Below are 7509 nucleotides of genomic sequence, written 5' to 3' on the forward strand. Positions count from 1 at the left end.
GATCTGGGGCCTCACCCGCCCGCTCTGAAGGAAAGTCTGCCTAGTACCCAAGGCCCCGGGTTACTTCTACAGTCATTAAGGCTTGAGAAGCCCTGTACCACACCATTTCATGATTCCCCTTTTACATATTACAAGCTCTTCTATTAGAGATCCTCTGAAAACAAAGGACGCTATTGGAAATACAGTTGTCTGTTTTAGTCATGCACACCAAGGGCTCTCACTTCCTGATAAAAGTCATTCCCTCTCACATTTCCTGTTGTCACACTGACATACAGTGATAAAGGCGAGGACAGCTATTTTTCTCTCAAGCTAAGTCTGTCGTCCCTTGGCCCAGATGGACTTCTAGGCCTCAGAGCTGTTTCTCAAAAAGAAACAGAAGAAACCCTACCCCAACACTGTCCCGAAGGCCAAAAGGGGAGAGTTATTTGTACATGAGGATGCTGAAGGCATTATTCCATCTCCTTTAAAATTTTATTTTCTCTTCTCATCCAGACTAGTCCAGGAAATAATTTATTTTCAAGTTTTTTTTTTTTTTAGTTTCCAATTAAGAAATCTTGGAAAGTAGTTGACCTATATTTACTGTAACCATACTTTCCAAATAAAATTCCAAACACATGGTCTGATAAGTATGCATGCACTTACCACACGATTTAAAAATAAAATTAGAAATAAAATGCATTGCTTTTTTTTCCTGCTTAAAAAAGTAACCCATGTTTATTTTAGAAACTACAGAAAAGTCAAAGAAGCAACTAAAAACATCTGTAATCCCACCACCCAGAAAGAACTACTATTAACATTTTAATCCATATTCTTGCTCAGTTTTTATCTATAACAGAAGATAAATTTATCAAGTTAGGTAGTACACTAAATATATAACTTTAATTCCTGACCTTTCCATTTAAACCTATGTCACAAGGATTTTTTCTCACATCGTTGAAGATTCTCTGTAAACTTTATTTTTAATGGCTGCATGCTATTCTATCTTTGTATATGCCATAATTAGACTTTGATAAACATTCTTATATCTTTGTTCACACTTCTGAAAATTTCTACCACATAGCCAAGAAACAAAATTACTGCATAATAGGATAAAATTACTTTGAATCTCTTCATGCATATCACCAATTTTATTTTCATGGAAACATTGCACCAACTTATACTTAACACCTGTTTCTGAAGTTATCATGTGAAAATATTTTAAATCAGCACTGTTCCAGAGAATTCAGAAGATTTAAGAAACAAGTTTACTGAGCATATATTATGTGCCAGAGTGTGATAAGGACTTTGTATGTACTGTCTCAGTTACTCCTTAAAAAAGCGCCATGAGGACAAGATGCCATTATGAGTCCCATTTTACCCATGGAGAAGGTTTGGGGAAGTAGCCCAAGTTAAACAGCCAATTCCTTGTAAAGTTCAAATAGTGAAACTGATCCAATGTGGAGGTTTGTTTGTTTCTCTGACTTCAGTGATCACGCCCTGTACTCTCTACTCAAGGGGCTTCTGCCCAGAGGGTCCCAGCAGAGGGTCTGGAAGAGGGTCAGAGCCTCAGGGCAGGGTCCTCAGCTGTCAGGACAGACAGTGGACCTGGGCCGAGATCCCTGAGCAACGAGTCCAGAACGCCCCGTGCTCGATGCCCAGCTCTCAGTGAACTGACGAACTTGGGAACAGCAAAGCAATAGCATGCCGTGGTGAGTGAGAAGGACTGACACGGTTATCTGTAGCACATGTGAGACACCCAGGAGCCCCTTGTAGGGGATTTCAAGGAAGGAGAGCAAAGTTATGGGGCCTCAGAAGTTTTACTAGTGGGCATCAGAGTCATCATAATCATATTGAACTAAAAGCAATCGTGACCTAGAGAAAGGTGACTTTCATCTTTCCTTTATAGATGAATTGATGTGGGGCTCTTCAGGGCACCCCCTAACCTGCATATTTTGCAGGCTGTTCAGTGCTCAGGGGGTTTTCATGGATGGGGCTCAAGACCCAGCCCAAGTTCCATTGCCCCTCTGGGCATGCATGGAGCTCCGCCCACCTGCTGTTTTGTCCCTGACCCTGCTCCCCCTCCCCACCTGCTTCCACAGCCCTGGGCACTCTGCCCATCGCCTCTCCACCCAGTCATGCCAATCTCAGGGCCTTTGCCTGGCTCTTCCATCTGCCTGGAAAGCTTTGGCCCATCTCTTCAACTCAACCACCACCTTAAGGACAATGACAACGCCAACCCCCCTTCCCAAGCCCCCACCCCATGCCCTCCAGGGAGACAGTGAATTCTGTTTGTTTTGTTTGCTGATCCTTCCAAGTGCCTAGAACATTCCTGGCAAATAGCTCTCCATAAATATTTGTTGAATTGAATGAAATCACCAAATGGGTAAACCAAGGAGATGATTAAGTCTTGCTTCAGTTATTTTTACATTGAGAAAACCGACAGCTTGAGAAATGAAGTGACCTTAGCCAAGATCACTTGCAGGTTTTCTTTCCCCGAAGTGCCCAGACTTTCAGAACTGGCCTTGAAGTTCTCCAGCTCAGCCCAAACAACACTCTCCCTCTGTGAGGCTGATACCCGCAACAGATCTGGTTAAAGCAATTGGACGAACGGCATAAATGATGACCAAGCACCATCCTTCCAGGGAGTAAGCTTCAGATGAACCTCCAACCTAAGGGAAATCTCTCTTTGAGCTGTGAGTCAATTACATACATTCTCCTTTCCTACCCTCCCAAGACCAACCATCTAACAACATGGAAGCCACTGGAAGCCAAGTCCCCAACCCACCTTGTTTAGTAGTTCAAATCCAAGTCCCATCCTGTCTCTCTTTTCCAAGTGGCCAGACACTGGAAGAAATCATTCCAGGCATTGAGACAGAGTGAGCTGCTCTGGGGTTGTTCAAACCACAACTCATTACAAATGCCCAGTATCATAAACACCTCTCTCAACTATTTCCCTCTTTCCTCACCAAGAGTTTGCAGAGAACAAACACAGATTATACATAATTTTGGAGCAGATTTATATTTTCCATGATCTCTGCTCTCTTCCAATGAACAATTTGTCATATATATTAGCTTAAAATCAAATAAAAACCTGGCAGTTGTTATCAAAATCAAGAATCCCCCCAAAATAAAAGCTCTCTCAACAAGTATGTGTTCTAGGATTTTGAACACAAGGTCCACGGACCCCCAAGAGATCCTTGTGTGGGATTCTGTGGTCTGAGAAGCCCCTAAAATTGTTTGCAAACTCTTGTGGATATACGAAGATGTGCTTTCTTATTGGTGAGCTTTCATAAGATTCTCAAAGGAATGTTTCTCCCCAGATTACTGAGAACCATTGATTTTTGACACAGGAGAACATGTTAAAACCTAAAAGGGTGATAATCAAAGTTAACTTCACAGTGTGGAATGCAAAATGTGTGGTAACATGGTCTATCAGCTTGGCCAAAAAGTTCATTCGGGTTCTTCCATACTATCTATGGAAAAACCCAAACGAACTTTTTGGCCGACCCAACATCTACAACAGGTTTCCCTGGTGGCTCAGTTGGTAAAGAATCTGCCTGCAATGCAGGAGACTTGCCTGAGTGCAGGAGACCTGGGTTCAACTCCTGGGTGGGGAAGATCCCCTGGAGAAGGAAATGGCAACCCACTCCAGTGTTCTTGCCTGGAGAATCCTATGGACAGAGGAGCTTGGTGGGCTACAGTCCATGGGGTCTCAAAGAGTCGGACACAACTTAGGGACTAAAAGACCACCATCACCATATTCATTTAATACTGGTAGCTCTGACACGGTAGACATCATCATAAGGTATCTTCTCTAATTCTGGCTCTGAATCATGAGTCAACAGCAGTATAAAATATTGCCATCACCCAGCTCAGGACTTCCTAAGAATCCTTCCTTTGGAGCCACATAAGGCAGCCCAACGTCTGCACAAAAAACTTCCGAGTCCAGAGGGGCAAGCTTGGCTCTGCCAGGAGCTTCACCTAAAGAACCAGCAAGAAACGAACTGTGACCTCTTTCCCAGAACGGGCGCCGTGCCACCAACCTCTCACAGGAATGTATGAGAGCAACGTGGGTTAAGAATCAACTCTCCCGGGCTTCCAGAGTGGCTCAGTGGTAAGGAATCCGCCTGCCAATGCAGGAGACATGGGTTCCATCCCTGATCTGGGAAGATCCCACATACCCTGGAGCAGCTAAGCCCGGGCACCACAACTATTGAAACTGTGCTCTAGAGCCTGGGACCAACAATACTGAACCCACCGGCCGCAACTATTGAAGCCTGCACTTCTTACAGCCCATCTCCGTGACAACAGAGGCCACCGCAGTGAGAAGCCCGCACACAGGAACTAGAGTAAAACCTGTACAACGGTGAAGACCGTTCACAGCCCCGAAAAAGAAAAGAGAGAATCAGCTCTCCCCAACTGCAAATGGCATTGATGGAAAATACATCATGCACATATGTGTTATCATATGAAGGTTGCCTAGAAGAAAATTATTTGGAAAGCGACGGAGACATTATTTATAGCTTTAAAACAGAGACTGTTCAAAATGGGGGAAACAAGGTACTTCTCTCCCTACCACCGACGTGTTTTTTGGTATCCATCTTCCGTGTGCATCTCTGAGTCTTTGTGAGTCCCCTGCAACCCTGCATGATTCACGAACTCAAGTCACCGTCACAATTTCCTAGTAGTGGGCAAGCATTTAATCCCCAGCAGCAGCGATTTTCTCATTTAGCAAGACGATGAAAGGAAGTGGGAAGGTTTGGCTCAGTGTGAAAGTCTCAGAGTGTCCCCACGCACACAGGCTCCAGGGAAGTCAGTCTTGATGGAGAGATCGGAAAGCGGAGCTCGCTTACCTTCGCGGATCACAGTTTCCAGCAGAGCTTCCAAAAATTCGTTTTGTGTATTTTCTGGCAGATCCACTTCTAAGTTATTGGATTCTAGCAGACTCAGGTCAAATATCAGCGTGTGTCCTTATAACTGAGTCACCAACATCAACGACTGCCAAAGCGGCAGGGCAACCTCTCAGATCTCCTCCTCCTGTGCCCCTGTGTGGGGACAAGCTCTTACGACTCCAGACAAAGGCTGGCTTCCCTTATCTGGGCCACCACCTAGCCCACTTCCTTCTCGCACATGTAGGACCATAGCCACTTGCTTGCCAATAACACTCTTACCCCTGTGAATGTACCCTGGAGAAAAATCATTTCTAAGTCATCAAATCTAACTGGTGGAGGGCTACTGCCCCCTAGGGAGCATTTGAGAAACGTGTGTCAGAGTTAGTTGCTCAGTCAAGCCCGGTTCTTTGAGACCCCATGGACTGTAGCCGGCCAGGTTCCTCTGCCCATGGGATTCTCCAGGCGAGAATACTGGAGTGGGTTACCATTTCCTTCTCCAAGGGATCTTCCTGACTTGGGAATCGAACCCGGGTCTCCTGCATTGCAAGCAGGTTCTTTACCGTCTGAGCCACTAGAGAGCCTAATTCTTTTTTGAGAATTGTGAAGATTGGGTGTTCCTGCATTGAGTGGATGGAGGCCAGGAACACAGAAGACAATTCTGTGCAACTGTTCCATGTCCCACCAGACAGTTATGTAGGTGAGAAACTTGTTTATAGTTTTCTGAGCTTGGAACCCAACTCCACTTTTACATCCAACTAGAAAGTACTTTTGTACAGTCTTAGTAGACACTGACTTTTCCAAAAATGCAATCATCGTGTAAGTCAAAGAGAAAATTGTACATTGTGTCTTTGAAATTTTACCGAGAGTTCAGCATTTCAAAAAAATCACAGCACCCACAGCAACACAGCTTGTAGCGTGACAGTTGTCCTGACACTCCCGTGGCAGTGTGTCTTCCCAGTGGCCACGTGCAAGACGGTGTGGGTGAGAGCCTTAATATGCCCCTTTATACGGTGGTGCCTACACACTTACATATTGAAAGTAAAAGCTGTACTATTTTATTGAAAATTATTTCCTTTTATTTCTCCTTTATTGAACATCTAGGTCATTGTATTAGCACTTTAAATTAACTTCTATGAGTGAGTATTACATAAAAAATTCGTAAAGCAAAATATTTGCCTTTAAAAAAGATTTTTAGGGACTTCCTTAGCAGTCCAGTGGTTAAGACTCTGCACTTCCACTGCAGGGGATGCAGGTTCGATCCCTGGTCAGGGAATTAAGCACCCATGTGTCATGTGGCCTGGTCAAAAAAATTAAAAAATAATAATAATAAAGACATATAAATATATACTTAAAGGGTCATTAGTTTGAATCAGATTTAAACATTGGTGCGAACCATGAAAACTCCTTTATATTAAGAGCTGCCGAATTAAATGGTCTTTAAGGATTTTAGATGGGATGTGAAGTGAACCATTTCTATTTAATAGTGCCCTACAAAGAACAGTGAGTTCCTAGTGTTCAACCATAGGTACGCATGAGAATAATGTGAGAGCTTTTAAAAATTGCCGAGACCTACTTAGTGACTGATGCTGAAGCTGAAACTCCAATACTTTGGCCACCTGATGCAAAGAACTGACTCATTGGAAAAGACCCTGATGCTGGGAAAGATTGAAGGTGGGGGGAGAGGGGGATGACAGAAGATGAGCTGGTTGGATGGCATCAACGACACGATGGACATGAGTTTGAGCAAGCTCTGGGAGTTGGTGATGGACAGAGAGGCCTGGTGTGCCTCGGTCCATGGTGTCTCAGACACTACTGAGCGACTGAACTGAACTTAGCAACTAAACCACCACCACCCTGACCAATGAGGTAAAATCCCAAGTGTCAATTGCACGTACTTAAACCTTAAGACAGCCTCTTGGGTGTGGAGAAAAGGGAACCCTCTTACACTGTTGGTGGGAATGCAAACTAGTACAGCCGCTATGGAAAACAGTGTGGAGATTTCTTAAAAAACTGGAAATAGAACTGCCATATGACTCAGCAATCCCACTTCTGGGCATACACACTGAGGAAACCAGATCTGAAAGAGACACGTGCACCCCAGTGTTCATCGCAGCACTGTTTATAATAGCCAGGACATGGAAGCAACCTAGATGCCCATCAGCAGACAAATGGATAAGGAAGCTGTGGTACATATACACCATGGAATATTACTCAGCAGTTAAAAAGAATTCATTTGAATCAGTCCTAATGAGATGGATGAAACTGGAGCCCCTTATACAGAGTGAAGTAAGCCAGAAAGATAAAGACCATTACAGCATACTAACACATATATATGGAATTTAGAAAGATGGTAATGATAACCCTATATGCAAAACAGAAAAAGAGACACAGAAGTACAGAACAGACTTTTGAACTCTGTGGGAGAAGGTGAGGGTGGGATGTTTCAAAAGAACAGCATGTATACTATCTATGGTGAAACAGATCACCAGCCCAGGTGGGATGCATGAGACAAGTGCTCGGGCCCGGTGCACTGGGAAGACCCAGGGGAATCGGGTGGAGAGGGAGGTGGGAGGGGGGATCGGGATGGGGAATACGTGTAACTCTATGGCTGATTCATATCAATGTATGACAAAACCCA

General features: G+C 44.2%; 1 long non-coding RNA gene across 3 annotated transcripts in view; it reads right to left on the reverse strand.

Annotated features, from left to right (window-relative positions):
• The window catches only part of LOC122684352, a 59061-nt gene extending 53910 nt beyond the window's left edge, over positions 1-5151 (reverse strand). For 2 of the 3 annotated variants that reach the window (XR_006338001.1, XR_006338000.1), the window contains exon 1: positions 4833-5151. This is a non-coding gene — a long non-coding RNA (uncharacterized LOC122684352). Of the gene's footprint in view, positions 1-4555 lie in introns of all 3 variants that reach the window. The other variant, XR_006338002.1, reaches the window with a different exon arrangement.
• Positions 5152-7509: the final 2358 nt, after the last annotated feature.

Source organism: Cervus elaphus, chromosome 26 (genome assembly GCF_910594005.1).
Source record: "Cervus elaphus chromosome 26, mCerEla1.1, whole genome shotgun sequence".
Classification (NCBI taxonomy): Eukaryota; Metazoa; Chordata; class Mammalia; order Artiodactyla; family Cervidae; genus Cervus; species Cervus elaphus.